This window comes from Coregonus clupeaformis, unplaced genomic scaffold (genome assembly GCF_020615455.1).
Source record: "Coregonus clupeaformis isolate EN_2021a unplaced genomic scaffold, ASM2061545v1 scaf2247, whole genome shotgun sequence".
Lineage (NCBI taxonomy): Eukaryota > Metazoa > Chordata > Actinopteri > Salmoniformes > Salmonidae > Coregonus > Coregonus clupeaformis.
This window is the reverse complement of record NW_025535701.1, coordinates 12,501-29,899: the sequence shown is the minus strand read 5'-3', so window position 1 is coordinate 29,899 and position 17,399 is coordinate 12,501. Positions and strand designations below refer to the sequence as shown.

The window sequence follows — 17,399 nt, the reverse complement described above, 5'->3', positions numbered from 1 at the left end:
CTGTACTGGACTCTACTCTACTGTACTCTACTGTACTGGACTCTACTGGACTGGACTCTACTGTACTGGACTCTACTGTACTGTACTGGACTCTACTGTACTGTACTGGACTCTACTGTACTGTACTGGACTCTACTGTACTGTACTGGACTCTACTGTACTGGACTCTACTGTACTGTACTGGACTCTCCTGGACTGGACTCTCCTGTACTGGACTCTACTGTACTGGACTGGACTCTACTGTACTGGACTCTACTGTACTGGACTCTACTGTACTGGACTCTACTGTACTGGACTCTACTGGACTGGACTCTACTGGACTCTACTGGACTGGACTGGACTCTACTGTAATCTACTGTACTGTACTGTACTGGACTCTACTGTACTGGACTCTACTGGACTCTACTGGACTGGACTCTACTGTACTGGACTCTACTGGACTCTACTGTACTGGACTCTACTGTACTGGACTCTACTGTACTGTACTGGACTCTACTGGACTCTACTGGACTGGACTGGACTCTACTGTACTGGACTCTACTGTACTGGACTCTACTGTACTGGACTCTACTGTACTCTACTGGACTGGACTGGACTGGACTGGACTCTACTGGACTCTACTGGACTCTACTGAACTGGACTGTACTGTGCTCTACTGTGATGTCCAAACTTGTAAAACATAGACATCTATGATTGGTACAGATATGATGTAGTCTGGACCAATCCAATTTGCTTTTGGGGAGAATAATAGCCAATGTGTAGAATAATACCCAAACATGAAAAGGATGAGCTTTCATTTTTCAACCTATTCAGGTTACATCACCATGAAGAAAATGATGATGCATTTCTGTATAGTACAGATCAGGGACCCATGATGTAATTATGTTGGTGTTTGTTTGACAATTGGAGTTTGCCAAGGCTCGCTAGCACCGTTGGAGCTGTCAGCTTCTCTCAACATAGTGTGGACTACCTAGCGCAGTACAGGTGCCAACACTCAATCATCACACCCAATATAGCGACATCTCTGATAATACTCACAGCATGTACATGCCGCTTGTCTAAACATCGGACTGCGACCATGGCTAGGAGCAGTCACTGTAAAAAAAAAAAAAAAAAAATAAACACGCGATGGTCTCTTCAAGCCAGAATGTTGAATAAAACGATATTTAAACATAATGTAACGACCCAGTACTGTGTTCTGTGTTCGTGGGTGTGTTATTGGTATTGTTCTCATGGGTGCTAGCAGGGGTTAAATATGCCGGGACAGACGGAAAGGTTGGTGGGGGGGGTATGATGGGTAATCACGCAGGGTTTTGAAATGCATAGATAGGGGTTACTGTCTCATCTCTCTCTCTCTTCTGTTCGGGACCCTTAACTTGACATGTTATATTTGTGTACGTTCGGAATTTAGCGGCGTGGGCTGTGGCCTGAACAATAGCCAAATTTAGGAATAATCCTGTGTTCTGCCCTGTACACCTGGTGCCCGTCTTTTTGTTTCCTTTATGACCCAGCTGGGTCATTACAGTACTTTACCGGATGTCCATGCGGTTTGTCCTTTTGGAGGAAGGAAGTGGAGATAAGGATATCCACGTGAACGCCTTGTTTAACAATACTTTTTGCAGCACCGGTAGGTTTCTGTTGCTTGTATTTTCTGTCTTCTGATGCATTTTCACGTGATGCACTATATGTAAACAATAGCCAAATGTAACCGAACCTGTCGACCAAAGCGAGTTATTGCGTGGGACAACGTTCAGTCTGTGCTTCAGTTAAACTCGGCCATTGTTGACATATTGTGCATGTCGATGGGGAATTGTCAGCATTGAAGACACAAACCGATATACAGACCAGCATACTGAAAGTGGAGTTAATAACACTACTCTGTGGATATTTTGTCTCAGATTACCTCCTATATAAAGGACACAATCAACAGACAACAGGTAAAAAGTACGTTCAAATGAAGTTTATTCAACAGTCTGACTTAGTGATGGGACTGTTCACAAAAGGGGAGCCTACATGTTAGAGATGGAGAGAAGAGTCTTCCACTCTCGGATTCAGAGAGGCTGACATGCCGCCAATGCACACACACCACATGGAAGTAATAGTAAGATTGTGGAGATCTGACTGCTACACAAACAACAACAACTCGTGCATCTTCTCTGGACGATACACTCGAATTTCCTGCATCTCTCCGGTTATAGCACTAGGTTGACGATAACAAAATATCTTCGTTATAACCCATAGAGAATGACAGATATAACATCATTGTATCGGTCGCATTATGGAGTCTGTGAGTGCACAGGCAATCTTTTGAAGTAGTTAATTTTCTTCTTCTACTATTTCTATGAGTTGGCAAACAAACTGAAAGTGTGAATACTGCCACCTAGTGTTTGCTCACGAGGATAATTAATTGGCTGATAATAATATGCCATTTAGCAGACGCTTTTATCCAAAGCGACTTACAGTCATGCGTGCATAAATTTTTCTGATCCAATGATGATCTATTATACTGACAAGATATTCGAGTGACCGCTCTAACAATGGAAATTCATGTCCTCCAGATGGAAGGCAGGCGAGATCATGTGGGACCATTCTAGCCAATGAGAGGGCAGATAGGCGTGTGAAAAACAGGCACAACTACGTTGTTTTTCTCAAATTGCTGGAATGCTACGTGCATCCACTTATCAGTGCATTTGTAATAGCCTAAACATGACAAAACTTATATTAGATCAAATAAGCCTCACATAAGTCGACACTCTCTCATAGTCCTCCATACAAAAAAAAAGGGCTCATCTCACACAGACAGATTTTGGGGCGGAGTAAATTCTCTCACTTTGCCTCTTTCTCTCTCGCTGATCCCTCCTGATGACCCGGATGGAATCACGTGATCCTTCCTTAACCTATAGGAAGTACCACCCAGTTGACTGTTATAAAAATGGTGGAAGCCCTCAACAGCAACGTCCATGCCAAAGCGGGATTTATCCATCTAGGAGTCCTCTTATCTAACTCTATGATATAACCAAAGAAGTCACTACCACTCATAACATCCATCCATGCCCTGCTGTGCATCCAAACACATTGATTGGCTAGAAATCGGCAGAGGTTTGAGACGGCGCTGGAGGAGATGGCAGCCGTTTTACAGCCCTCTGAGGAACGCATGTGAGCCCCTGCTGAGAGAGCGGGAGTGGCAGTGCAGGTGTTGTATTATCAAATTCAGATACAAAAAAATATATTAGCAGATTTCTGTGATATTATATTTCTTCACAGAATCCCAGAGACTGGGGCTCTTCTGCCTGGAGGACGAGTGTGTGGAGTGTGTGCCGGAGCACATGGACCGCAGCTTCTGCTCTGTGGCGAAGTTTGCAAGTAAGAGGAGAGAAGAGCTCAGAGGGCCAAGGCAGGGTGCTGCAGTCCAGGAGACACAAGCCCGGGTACCACCCGGAAGCCAAGGCAGGGTGCTGCAGTCCAGGAGACACAAGCCCGGGTACCACCCGGAAGCCAAGGCAGGGTGCTGCAGTCCAGGAGACACAAGCCCGGTACCACCCGGAAGCCAAGGCAGGGTGCTGCAGTCCAGGAGACACAAGCCCGGGTACCACCCAGAAGCCAAGGCAGGGTGCTGCAGTCCAGGTGACACAAGCCCGGGTACCACCCAGAAGCCAAGGCAGGGTGCTGCAGTCCAGGAGACACAAGCCCGGGTACCACCCAGCGGACAAGGCAGGAGGGACCAGCCGATACACCTGCCCTGAGCCCAAGTGACAGCGGTGGATGGCCGGCTTCATCCGGGGGGCGAGTGACTGGCGATACCCCCATTTCCAATTTAAAAAATAACCTGTTGTATCAGGTGTCGCACGAACAGGGGGGAACTTCGAGAGGTGCCGTTGCTGCCCCGCCGGTTACGTCAGGAAGCGTTCTTCAGCTGCCCCACACCCATCTGTTGGGGGCGTACCTGGGAATGGAGAAGACCCGGGAACTGGGTTTCCCCCTTTTGAACCCCTCTACGGAGGCTACTGGACCTCCCCAAGGAGCAAGCGCTCCGGGAGCTCATCGGTCGGAAACACTGCCTTGTTTTCCGAAAAAAAAAACGGTTACGAAAGAGGCCATACCGGATCCCCGAGGCCCGAAGGAAGGCCGTGAAGCAGGAGGTGGAGGATGGGGAGTCAGAGGAGTCCCACATGGTGCAGCCCCATCGTGTTGCCGCTCAAACCGGACGGTAGTCTACCGTTTCTGCAATGACTGGAGGTGTGGGAAGCCCAGCCGACCCCCGTTACGCAGCGTGGTGGAACACGTGGAGACGACGAGGGAGCGGATGACAACCATATGGCCAGTGGTAAGGGAACATATGGAGAAGGCCCAGCGCGCCCCAAGCCAAGGTCTACAATCGGGGGGGTACCAAGCCCCAAGAGTTCCATGTGGGTGACAAGGTGCTAGTGTTAATATTCACAGCAGAAAGTAATTTCCTGGCAACACGGCACGGGCCGTACGAGGTGACAGAGTAGCTGGGCCCCGTTAATTACCGCGTACGGCAGCCGGGGGGGACGGAAACCCCCAACTGATTTACCACGTGAACCTATTGAAGAGGTGGCACGTGAAGGACAGCCTTGGCCGTGTTGTGGTCAAAACCCAGGACGTCGTCGGGACCAGTGGTGGTCCCGAGCAATGAGGACCTCGGACCAGCCCAGAAGCAAGCGCTCCGGGAGCTCATCGATCGGAAACACTGCCTTGTTTTCAGAAAAAAAAACGGTTACGAAAGAGGCCATACCGGATCCCCGAGGCCCGAAGGAAGGCCGTGAAGCAGGAGGTGGAGGATGGGGAGTCAGAGGAGTCCCACATGGTGCAGCCCCATCGTGTTGCCGCTCAAACCGGACGGTAGTCTACCGTTTCTGCAATGACTTCCTGGTGGTGAACGACATCAGTTTGTTGTCGACACCTACCCCACGCCGAGGGTGGACGAGCTCATCGAACGGTTGGGGAAAGGCCCGGTACAAACATCAGCACCCTGGACCTGACCAAGGGATATTATCGCGGGAGAAGACGGCATTCTCGACACCGGACGGCTTTATACCAATACCGGGTCCTCCCATTCGGTCTCCATGGAACCCCGCCCGCGTTCCAGCGCCTGATGGACCGAGTCCTCCGACCCCACCAACAGTACGCAGCGGCCTATTTGGATGACATCATCATCCACAGCCCAAGGTTGGGAAGAGCACCTGACACGCCTCCAGGCGGTGCTGGACGTGCTCAGGCAGGCCGGGCTGACAGCCAATCCCAAGAAATGCAAGCTGGGGTTCGAGGAGTACCTGCGGTATTTGATCGGACGGGGGAACCTCAAGCCCCAGGAGAGGAAGGTCCAGGCGGTTCTGTGTAAACGTCTTGATCCAAACCCCCCTGGTCTGCCACAATATTAAATTAATTCATGAATCACTGACCAGCTGGTTTCATTTCAGCATAATTTAACCCAGGAAAGCCATTTTTAAGCAACAGTATTATAGATGAGCTAAATATGCAGAGAGACTAGGTATATTTAAAAAGAGTTGATGTGTGAGATTCAATTATTTATTTGGTCCACCAAGGTTAGTAGGGTCCATTACGGCATAATATGCTCATACATTGTTAATGTATAGATGACAGCAACATATATGGAAAGTAACGTTACATCGTTGTTAGTACACTGGTCATTCTAGCCTTCACTGGCATCCGTAGCCTGTACTGTAGATGCATACAGTACATCACTGTACATAAAACTAACGCTTTACAAATTAACCCCCTTCAAGATAGATTGAAGATTATGTCGCTAAAATGATTGTTCATCAACAGGAAAATTGAAAGAGTTAAGTGCATATTTCCTCCAAACAAGATAAAACCTATAGAAACAGTGAATAGTGACTTTTCAATACCAGTGTCCATATAATCACCTCTGTATTAATACAGCAGTCAGATCATCTATCGTTTACCCCAGAAATCAAACAGACGTTTCTAAACATTACAAAGAAAGCAAAGACAAACCAAAAACACATTTTATAGATCCTTCATCTCATTTCTATATTTTTTATATCTAATTACAATCATTGATTCTGGAGGGAATTGTGTAAACTAAATCAACATCATTCCTATCATTGATGCAGATATTATCAACATTATTTTATAAGTAAAATCAGCAGAATTTTTTTCACAAGGCAGCAGTGACTTTCATTAGTAAACAGGACTGTAAACACTAACGAACGCATGGCTTTTCTTTAGTGCAAATGTGAGTTGGGCTGGCCGGTACTGTAGCAGTGAGTTGGGCTGGCCGGTACTGTAGCAGTGTGTTGGGCTGGCCGGTACTGTAGCAGTGATTTGGGCTGGCCGGTACTGTAGCAGTGATTTGGGCTGGCCGGTACTGTAGCAGTGAGTTGGGCTGGCCGGTACTGTAGCAGTGTGTTGGGCTGGCCGGTACTGTAGCTGTGAGTTGGGCTGGCCGGTACTGTAGCAGTGAGTTGGGCTGGCCGGTACTGTCGCAGTGAGTTGGGCTGGCCGGTACTGTAGCAGTGAGTTGGGCTGGCCGGTACGGTAGCAGTGAGTTGGGCTGGCCGGTACTGTAGCAGTGTGTTGGGCTGGGCAGTGGTGACATCATTCTGGTGTAATCATGACTTCATGCTGGGCAGTGGTGACATCATGCCGGCCAGTGATGACGTCAACGCTTGTCTCCCAGTCGGAGAAAGCGCTGTGATTTTTGCTTCACCATTCGATGCTGCCTCTGGGCCGACTGAGCCTGCTCTATGGCTCCACACAGTTTCTACAGAGGAGGAGGAGGAGGAGGAGGAGGAGGAGAGGCAGTTAGTTACTTTGGGTCGAACACAAGCACATACACACGTTTTTCTATACTTGTGAGGACCTTGCTATGGATACCGCACGCACTCGCGCATGCGCACACACACACGCACGCGCATGCGCACACACACACGCACGCACGCACACACACACGCGCACACACACACACACACACACACACACACACACACACACACACAAAGGTGTATGATTGGGACCTGGGCAGTGGCAGGGTACTTGAGGTGCAGCACTCTCATTGGTTCCTGTCCATCTCTCTTTTGGATCTTCAGCTTGTTCAGTTCCTGCAGTCACACAAAGAGATTCAGGAAGGAACTTAAGGAAATAAGGAAGTAAGTAACTAAATAGGTAAGTGAGTTTAAACATTTAAATAGTTCTGACTGGACCGAAGGATGCCATTTTATTTTCTCAGGTAAAAATGTCTCAGTCATACCTTGCAGTAGATGTTCAGGTCCCCTCCCTCCACGTGTGGAGGCCTTGAGAAATGCTCAAACAGACACTCCCACTCTTTGTTGAAGTGTCCCACAAACTCTATCTCCTTCACACACATCACTCTCCTGTAGGAGAAGAAAAGATACCATGGGGCCTACGAGTTAGAACGTGATAAGGGCAAAATACATGACAACCCTCATATTAGAATAATTGTATTAAATTGACAGAAACTTTAATTCATACACAATAAATGCAGGAGTGTTTAATGAATATATAGATACTATTATATACAGTATATCTATCTCTCTCTCTATACAGTACCAGTCAAAAGTTTGGACACACCTACTCATTCAAGGGCTTTTCTTTATTTTTACTATTTTCTACATTGTCGAATAATAGTGAAGACATCAAAACTATGAAATAACACATATGGAATCATGTAGTAACCAGAAAAGTGTTAAACAAATCAAAATATATTTTATATTTGAGATTCTTCAAAGTAGCCACCCTTTGCTTTGATGACAGCTTTGCACACTCTTGGCATTCTCTCAACCAGCTTCACCTGGAATGCTAGTCTTGAAGGAGTTCCCACATATGCTGAGCACTTGTTAGCTGCTTTTCCTTCACTCTACGGTCCAACTCATCCCAATTGGGTTGAGGTTGGGTGATTGTGGAGGCCAGGTCATCTGATGCAGCACTCCATCACTCTCCTTCTTGGTCAAATAGCCCTTACACAGCCTGGAGGTGTGTTGGGCCATTGTCCTGTTGAAAAACAAATGATAGTCCCACTAAGCGCAAACCAGATGGGATGGCGTTTCGCTGCAGAATATTGTGGTAGCCATGCTGGTTAAGTGTGCCTTGAATTCAAAATAAATCACAGACAGTGTCACCAGCAAAGCACCCCCACATCATAACACCTCCTCCTCCATTCTTCACGGTGGGAACCACACATGCAGAGATCATCCGTTCACCTACTCTGCGTCTCACAAAGACATGGCGGTTGGAAACAAAAATCTCTAATTTGGACTCATCAGACCAAAAGTCAGATTTCCATCGGTCTAATGTCCATTGTTTTTCTTGGCCCAAGCAAGTCTCTTCTTCTTATTGGTGTCCTTTAGTAGTGGTTTCTTTGCAGCAATTCGACCATCAAGGCCTGATTCACAAAGTCTCCTCTGAACAGTTGATGTTGAGATGTGTCTGTTACTTGAACTCTGTGAAGCATTTATTTGGCCTGCAATTTCTGAGGCTGGTAACTCTAATGAACTTATCCTCTACAGCAGAGGTAACTCTGGGTCTTCCTTTCCTGTGGCGGTCCTCATTAGAGACAGTTTCATCATAGAGCTTGATGGTTTTTGCGACTGCACTTGAAGAAACTTTCAAAGTTCTTGAAAGTTTCCGGATTGACTGACCTTCATGTCTTAAAGTAATGATGGACTGTCGTTTCTCTTTGCTTATTTGAGCTGTTCTTGCCATAATATGGACTTGGTCTTTTACCAAATAGGGCTATCTTCTTTATACCTGATTGGCTCAAATGCATTAAGAAGTAAAGAAATTCCACAAATTAACTTTTAAGAAGGCACACCTGTTAATTGAAATGCATTCCAGGTGACTTCCTCATGAAGCTGGTTGAGAGAATGCCAAGAGTGTGCAAAGCTGTCATCAAGTCAAAGGGTGGCTATTTGAAGATATATTTGGATTTGTTTTACACTTTTTTGGTTACTACATGATTCCATATCTGTTATTTCATAGTTTTGATGTCTTCACTATTATTCTACAATATAGAAAATAGTAAAAATAAAGAAAAACCCTGGAATGAGTAGGTGTCCAAACTTTTGACTGGTACTGTATATACACAGTGCATTCGGAAAGTATTCAGACCCCTTCCCTTTTTCCACATTTTTTTATGTTACAGCCTTATTCCAAAATTGATTAAATTCATTTTTCCCCTCATCAATCTACACACAATACAAAGCGGAAACAGGTTTTTAGAAATTTTAGCAAATGTATTACAAATAAAAAGCAGATACCATATTTACATACGTTTTCATAAGCATTTTTATTTAAATTAATCCATTTTAGAATAAGGCTGTAACGTAACAAAATGTGGAAAAAGTCAAGGGGTCTGAATACTTTCCGAATGCACCAATTTGTTACGGCCCTTTTCAGGTAAAGTGTATTTTCTCAAACCAATATCCCAATATAAAAAACGTCTACCCCGAGGCAGTAGTCAGGTTGAACTCAAATCTTCCATACCGTACCTGTTGGTCACAATAATGTTGGTCTTCTTGTGTCCAGGGTACAAACAGTGTTCTCTGAAGATCTCTCCTTCCAGCTGCTTGATCTCTGACCTCTGATGGAGCAGTTTTCCCATGTGTGAAAACATACAATACAATGTCTTCATTTTTATTTCTAATTTAATAATAACATGATTATGTTGTAGCTAACTTCACTTTCTAAGCAAACTTGACTGTAAACAAGTGGGAGTATATAGGTTTATTACATGGTTGAAAGTGGCAACACACGAAATAGAACATACTGAAATTCATCGACCAACAGAAATATACAATTACCTGTAACATTAACATACATTCATCTAGTTTAAGGCAGTCAGACTAACTAGGGAGTTATTGATGCAGGCTGTGGTGTATATAATGTTGGAAAATAATTACAGAGGATATATCAAATACATATAATTTGGTCATGCTTTTTTTAACAATAACATGGTCTCTAAATAATTTAGGTTACAGTAACTCATATACAAACTAATGTAAGAGTATAGCATCAATATATAAACATTGGATAAGTATTATGAGTGCCTGTACACAGATACAAAAGCAGTGATTTCCAATGTGATGCTATGAACCTTTTATTAAAAAAATATTGCTGGAGTACCATTACTAGTCATAAAACAAATGACTACATTTCTTTAGTAAAATATCTTTTTTTTATATATATTTTTTTTTATAGGGTAGTTTATAAGGTCTAGATAAATCATCTGCATACATTATAGCAGGTTATATCGTTTCATTTCCTATTTCTGAAAAATATGAAATAAAATGCAAAATATTTCATTCGGCAAAAGTCATACAAAACCTGGCTTGAAAACAAGACTCGGGTATTATATGGACACAGATTTCCTTTGGCATGCATAACAATTCAAGTCTTCAGCAAAGAAAAACCGAATTAGAAATCATTACATCAGCATAGTATACACATTTACAAACCAGGCAAGGAGCTTGAACCTTGACACGGATATATAACTTGTTTCAACTATCAGACATTACAACTCATCATCACCAGCCTTTGATAGAACTAAGATAAATTGTCCATTAGTTACTAGCACTTGAACGACATCAGTTAGAGAAAACACAAGCCCGTAATCAACCTCAACCCCTTCTATTCCTCATCATGCTGCATGAAGGACAGAGAGAGAGAGAGAGAGTGAAAAAGACAGAAGGACGTTAGAAGTGGAAGAAAGACTGACGCTTCAGTGTGAAAGAGAGAAAGGCATGTTTTCATTTCTGAAAGACAAAAGATTCCACGTTCAGATTGACTGAGTCGTATATATATATACAGTGGGGAAAAAAAAGTATTTAGTCAGCCACCAATTGTGCAAGTTCTCCCACTTAAAAAGATGAGAGAGGCCTGTCATTTTCATCATAGGTATACGTCAACTATGACAGACAAATTGAGGAAACAAAATCCAGAAAATCACATTGTAGGATTGTTAATGAATTTATTTGCAAATTATGGTGGAAAATAAGTATTTGGTCACCTACAAACAAGCAAGATTTCTGGCTCTCACAGACCTGTAACTTCTTCTTTAAGAGGCTCCTCTGTCCTCCACTCGTTATCTGTATTAATGGCACCTGTTTGAACTTGTTATCAGTATAAAAGACACCTGTCCACAACCTCAAACAGTCACACTCCAAACTCCACTATGGCCAAGACCAAAGAGCTGTCAAAGGACACCAGAAACAAAATTGTAGACCTGCACCAGGCTGGGAAGACTGAATCTGCAATAGGTAAGCAGCTTGGTTTGAAGAAATCAACTGTGGGAGCAATTATTAGGAAATGGAAGACATACAAGACCACTGATAATCTCCCTCGATCTGGGGCTCCACGCAAGATCTCACCCCGTGGGGTCAAAATGATCACAAGAACGGTGAGCAAAAATCCCAGAACCACACGGGGGGACCTAGTGAATGACCTGCAGAGAGCTGGGACCAAAGTAACAAAGCCTACCATCAGTAACACACTACGCCGCCAGGGACTCAAATCCTGCAGTGCCAGACGTGTCCCCTGCTTAAGCCAGTACATGTCCAGGCCCGTCTGAAGTTTGCTAGAGTGCAGTTGGATGATCCAGAAGAGGATTGGGGAGAATGTCATATGGTCAGATGAAACCAAAATAGAACTTTTTGGTAAAAACTCAACTCGTCGTGTTTGGAGGACAAAGAATACTGAGTTGCATCCAAAGAACACCATACCTACTGTGAAGCATGGGGGTGGAAACATCATGCTTTGGGGCTGTTTTTCTGCAAAGGGACCAGGACGACTGATCCGTGTAAAGGAAAGAATGAATGGGGCCATGTATCGTGAGATTTTGAGTGAAAACCTCCTTCCATCAGCAAGGGCATTGAAGATGAAACCTGGCTGGGTCTTTCAGCATGACAATGATCCCAAACACACCGCCCGGGCAACGAAGGAGTGGCTTCGTAAGAAGCATTTCAAGGTCCTGGAGTGGCCTAGCCAGTCTCCAGATCTCAACCCCATAGAAAATCTTTGGAGGGAGTTGAAAGTCCGTGTTGCCCAGCGACAGCCCCAAAACATCACTGCTCTAGAGGAGATCTGCATGGAGGAATGGGCCAAAATACCAGCAACAGTGTGTGAAAACCTTGTGAAGACTTACAGAAAACGTTTGACCTGTGTCATTGCCAACAAAGGGTATATAACAAAGTATTGAGAAACTTTTGTTATTGACCAAATACTTATTTTCCACCATAATTTGCAAATAAATTCATTAAAAATCCTACAATGTGATTTTCTGGATTTTTTTTCCTCATTTTGTCTGTCATAGTTGACGTGTACCTATGATGAAAATTACAAGCCTCTCTCATCTTTTTAAGTGGGAGAACTTGCACAATTGGTGGCTGACTAAATACTTTTTTCCCCCACTGTATATATATATATATATATATATAAAATTTGGAATAGAAAGTTCAGAAATTGAAATAGGATAGCACTAGTTGTTATATAGCCCCTTTTCTCAAACCTGGACAATTCTACCTCCAGCCACGGGTGTCTGTGTGTTCATCTAAGGCGGGTTGCTAACCTGGAATAGGTCATAACCCTTGGCGTCCTCCTGGTCGTAAGGTCTGATGATTCCGTCCTCTCGGATCAGTCTGACCGGCCTCAGCTTGGTCACTTCCTCTGTCGACTCTGCCACCCTGCCAATCACAACGTCCCGTAAAGATCGCACAGCCAAATCAGAACGCACCGTCAGATCTCACAGCCAAATCAGAACGCACCGTCGTATCTCAAAGCCAATCACAACGCACCGTCAGAAGGGTTTCATTAATCAAGCAAGAACAAGACCTAGTTTGCTTTCGGACCCAAACTCATAATAAAACTGCAACTTAATGTCTTCCCAATGAGCAACCAGACACAGCAGCAGTGGGTTAACATGATCAATTATCAGAACTAGCAGAATCCTGCTTCTGAAAGAAATCGCAAACTTAAAAAAAAAACGTTCAGCCCAAAGGGGAGGCGAACTGTGCATGGGTGTGTATGTGTGCACGTACGAACGCACGTACGTTTCAGTATCTCACCTTTCGTTACCTCTAGTGTGAAAGCATGGAACAACAATTTCATCAGGTTATCAGGAATTTTATGAGTGTTCAATAATATGCTTTGTGAAGGATAATGAATGACATGTTGAATGGACGAAAATACTATGTGACGGGGGTGTGTTTTTGCATTTCAGAACCACTGGGGAATTAGGACTGTTTTGGCCCAACATTAGGTAACTGAGGTGAGGGGGAGGAAGGGGTTAATGAGAAAGCCAGAGGGGGAGGGGGGGTCAAAGTCACAGTAGAGACTGGACGGTTTACTTGGCTGCGTTAGACCAATCGTGGAGGTCCTCCACTCCGAGAGCTGTTGGCGGAGCTATTTCAGCCCCATATGAACATGTAAGCTAACCAGCCACATGCCAGCACATTTCCCCAAACGCAATTCCAGTCCACAATGCATTCCATCAGTCTATTACCAACATGAAGCCCCCAGGTCAACACAGCAGGGATCCTGACAGTGGTGGATTTTTTATCGTCAATATGTTTGTTATTCTTTTGCAGCAAAAAAACTTTGCCAAACTGCCAATCTCTGCATGGCGGTGTCGTGCGCTCGTGCAGTCGGCCAATCCCGGAGGAGAGAACAGGTGGAGGAGGGGCTTGAGTGTGACTTCTATTAGCTATCTGACAAGGAAGAGTCTGTGTGTGTGTGTGTGTGTGTGTGTGTGTGTGTGTGTGTGTGTGTGTGTGTGTGTGTGTGTGTGTGTGTGTGTGTGTGTTTGTCTAACTGCAGTTAGAATCCAATGTGACGTCAAAGTTACTGAGATACAGAATGACCTGCTGAGAAGAGCTGCTCTAAACTTTAGCTTTACAGTACCAATAGTCTCCTCTGTCCCGGTCTGTTCAGTCCTCAGGGTTTAGTCTGTTGGACCCCACGATGCTGCAGTATGGAGCAGGGGGAGGACTCAGGTCAGTAGCAGCGTTAATGATGATAGGGGGGGGTTAAATGTTGAGCTGTTAACCAATCATTTCCTTTGGTTTGATCTGTAACAGCATAATACCTACTTCAACGCCATGCAGTCACTTACCTCTCTGACAGACAATCTGATTTATGAGAAAGACAACTAACCCTCCATGCCAGCCGAACCCCTCCCCAGTCCCAAACCCCTCCCCTATGACCCCTATTGCGTAGGTCACGTGAACAGGAAGTGTTCACTGTGGCCGCCCAGTCATTACCAAAGCTTTCCCACATCTCACCAAATACTCACTCAACACAAAGACAAAAACAACTTCTCCAAGGCATTAACTTATGAGAAAACAAATTGAAAACAGAACAGTTAACAAAATTAGTCAGATCACAATAATTATAATGAACAGAACATAAGCACCAAACATGGTTATGAGTGACAGACAAATAATGTTACGCAATACCACATTAAACAAAACATTCCAAATAAAAATCACAATAACCTCTGTAGTGTCCTGTCTCCACTAACCTCTGTAGTGTCCTGTCTCCACTGACCTCTGTAGTGTCCTGTCTCCACTGACCTCTGTAGTGTCCTGTCTCCACTGACCTCTGTAGTGTCCTGTTTCCACTGACCTCCGTAGTGTACTGTCTCTACTAACCTCTGTAGTGTCCTGTCTCCACTAACCTCCGTAGTGTACTGTCTCTACTAACCTCTGTAGTGTCCTGTCTCCACTAACCTCTGTAGTGTCCTGTCTCCACTAACCTCCGTAGTGTCCTGTCTCCACTAACCTCCGTAGTGTCCTGTCTCCACTAACCTCTGTAGTGTCCTGTCTCCACTAACCTCTGTAGTGTCCTGTCTCCACTAACCTCTGTAGTGTCCTGTCTCCACTAACCTCTGTAGTGTCCTGTCTCCACTAACATCTGTAGTGTCCTGTCTCCACTAACATCTGTAGTGTCCTGTATTTGTCTCTACCAACCTTTGTATTCCATGGAAGGTGCTGGAGGCCATGTCTACGATGCCCCCTGTCGGCCTGGCCACCACGCCCACTAGACCCCTTCCCTATGCCCTTGAAGAACCCTGCCGCTCCCTCCTTCTTGGCCCCTGGGGAGGGAGAGAGAGAGAGAGAGAGAGAGAGAGAGAGAGAGAGAGAGAGAGAGAGAGAGAGAGAGAGAGAGAGAGAGAGAGAGAGAGAGAGAGAGAGAGAGAGACAGAGAGAGAGAGCGAGAGAGAGAGAGAGAGAGAGAGAGAGAGAGACAGAGAGAGCGAGAGAGAGAGAGAGACAGAGAGAGAGAGAGAGAGACGTGTTAGATGTATGGTTTAGAAAAGGTTAACGCTCAAAGCAAACTACACTGGAAATACAGTAATGTCATATTCAACATACACTGAGTGTACAAAACATTAAGAACACTTTGCTAATATTGACTTACACAGTGTGTTGTGGTTACAGGTTCACTTGGCACATCTAAAGCCTTTTCTTCTGGGGTGTTGCTATAGGCCACCAAGTGCTAACAGTCAGTATCTAAATAATATGTGTCAAATGCTTGACAGTGTATGTGATGTAAACAGAGAGGTCTACTTTCTTGGGGACCTGAATATTGACTGGTTTTCATCAAGCTGTCCGCTCAAGAGGAAGCTTCTCACCGTAACCAGTGCCTGTAATCTGGTTCAGGTTATTAATCAACCTACCAGGGTGTTTACAAACACTACAGGAACAAGATCATCCACATGTATTGATCACATTTTTACTAATACCGTAGAACTTTGTTCTAAAGCTGTATCCGTACCCATTGGATGCAGTGATCACAATATAGTGGCTATATCCAGGAAAGCCAAAGTTCCAAATGCTGGGCCTAAAATAGTGTATAAGAGATCATACAAAGTATTTTGCTGTGACTCTTATGTGGATGTAAAACTTTATTTGTTGATCTGATGTGATTAATAAGGAGCATCCAGACGCTGCACTTAATGAATTTATGAAATTGCTTCTTCCAATTATTGATAAACATGCCCCTGTTCTGAAACTGACTGTTAGAGCTGTTAAGGCTCCATGGATTGATGAGGAATTGAAAAACTGTCTGGTTGAAAGAGACGGGCAAAAGGAGTGGCTAATAAGTCTGGCTGCACATCTGACTGGCTGACTTACTGCAAATAGAGAGATGATGTGACTAAACTCAACAAAAAGAAGAAGAAACTGTATTATGAAGCCAAGATCAATGATATAAAGAATGATGAAAACAAAACGTTGGAGTACTTTAAATTAAATGATGGGCAGAAAGACTCCATCTTTCACCGAATCAGATGGCTTATTCATCACAAAACCATTTGATGTTGCCAATTATTTGAATGATTACTTCATTGGCAAAGTGGGCAAACTTAGGCAGGAAATGCCAACAACGAACAGTGAGCCATCGTAATCATGCATAAAAAATAAATAATAATAATGACAGAAATCTTTGTAAAGTTTGTGTGGGAGAGGTGGAACATTATTGTTATCGATCAATAATGACAAAACCTCCTGGCGTTGACAACTTAGATGGAAAGCTACTGAGGATGGTAGCTGACTCTATAGCCATCTGTCATATCTTTAATCTGAGCCTAGAGGAAAGTCTTTGTCCTCAGGCCTGGAGGGAAGCCAAAGTCATTCCGCTACCCAAGAGTGGTAAAGCCTTTACTGGTTCTAACAGCAGACCTATCAGCTTGCTGCCAGCTCTTAGCAAACTGTTGGAAAAAATTGTGTTTGACCAAATGCTATTTCCCTGTAAACAAATTAACAACAGACTTTCAGCATGCTTATAGAAAAGGGCACTCAACATGTACTGCACTGACACAAACGACTGATGATTGGTTGAAAGAAATTGATAATAAGAAGATTGTGGGAGATTTCAGTGCAGCCTTTGATATTATTGACCACAACCTGTTGTTGAGAAAACGTATGTGTTACGGCTTTTCAACCTCTGCCATGTCGTGGATTCAGAGCTATCTATCTAATAGAACTCAGAGGGTTTTCTTTAATGGAAGCTTCTCTAATCTCAAACATGTAAAGTGTGGTGTACCACAGGGCAGCTCTCTAGGCCCTCTACTCTTTTCTATTTTTACCAATGACCTGCCACTGGCATTAAACAAAGCATGTGTGTCCATGTATGCTGATGATTCAACCATATACACATCAGCAACCACAGCTAGTGAAGTCACTGAAACCCTTAACAAAGAGTTGCAGTCTGTTTTGGAATGGGTGGCCACTAACAAACTGGTCCTGAACATCTCTAAAACTAAGAACATTGTATTTGGTACAAATCATTCCCTGAATTCTAGACCTCAGCTGAATCTGGTGATGAATGGTGTGGCTGTTGAACAAGTTGAGGAGACTAAATTACTTGGCGTTACCTTAGAT

The 17,399-nt window shown here is 44.2% G+C and overlaps 1 pseudogene; it reads right to left on the bottom strand.

Moving 5' to 3' along the window:
• Positions 1–6,165: 6,165 nt before the first annotated feature.
• LOC123488386 overlaps positions 6,166–17,399 on the bottom strand; it is a 22,660-nt pseudogene continuing 11,426 nt past the window's right edge.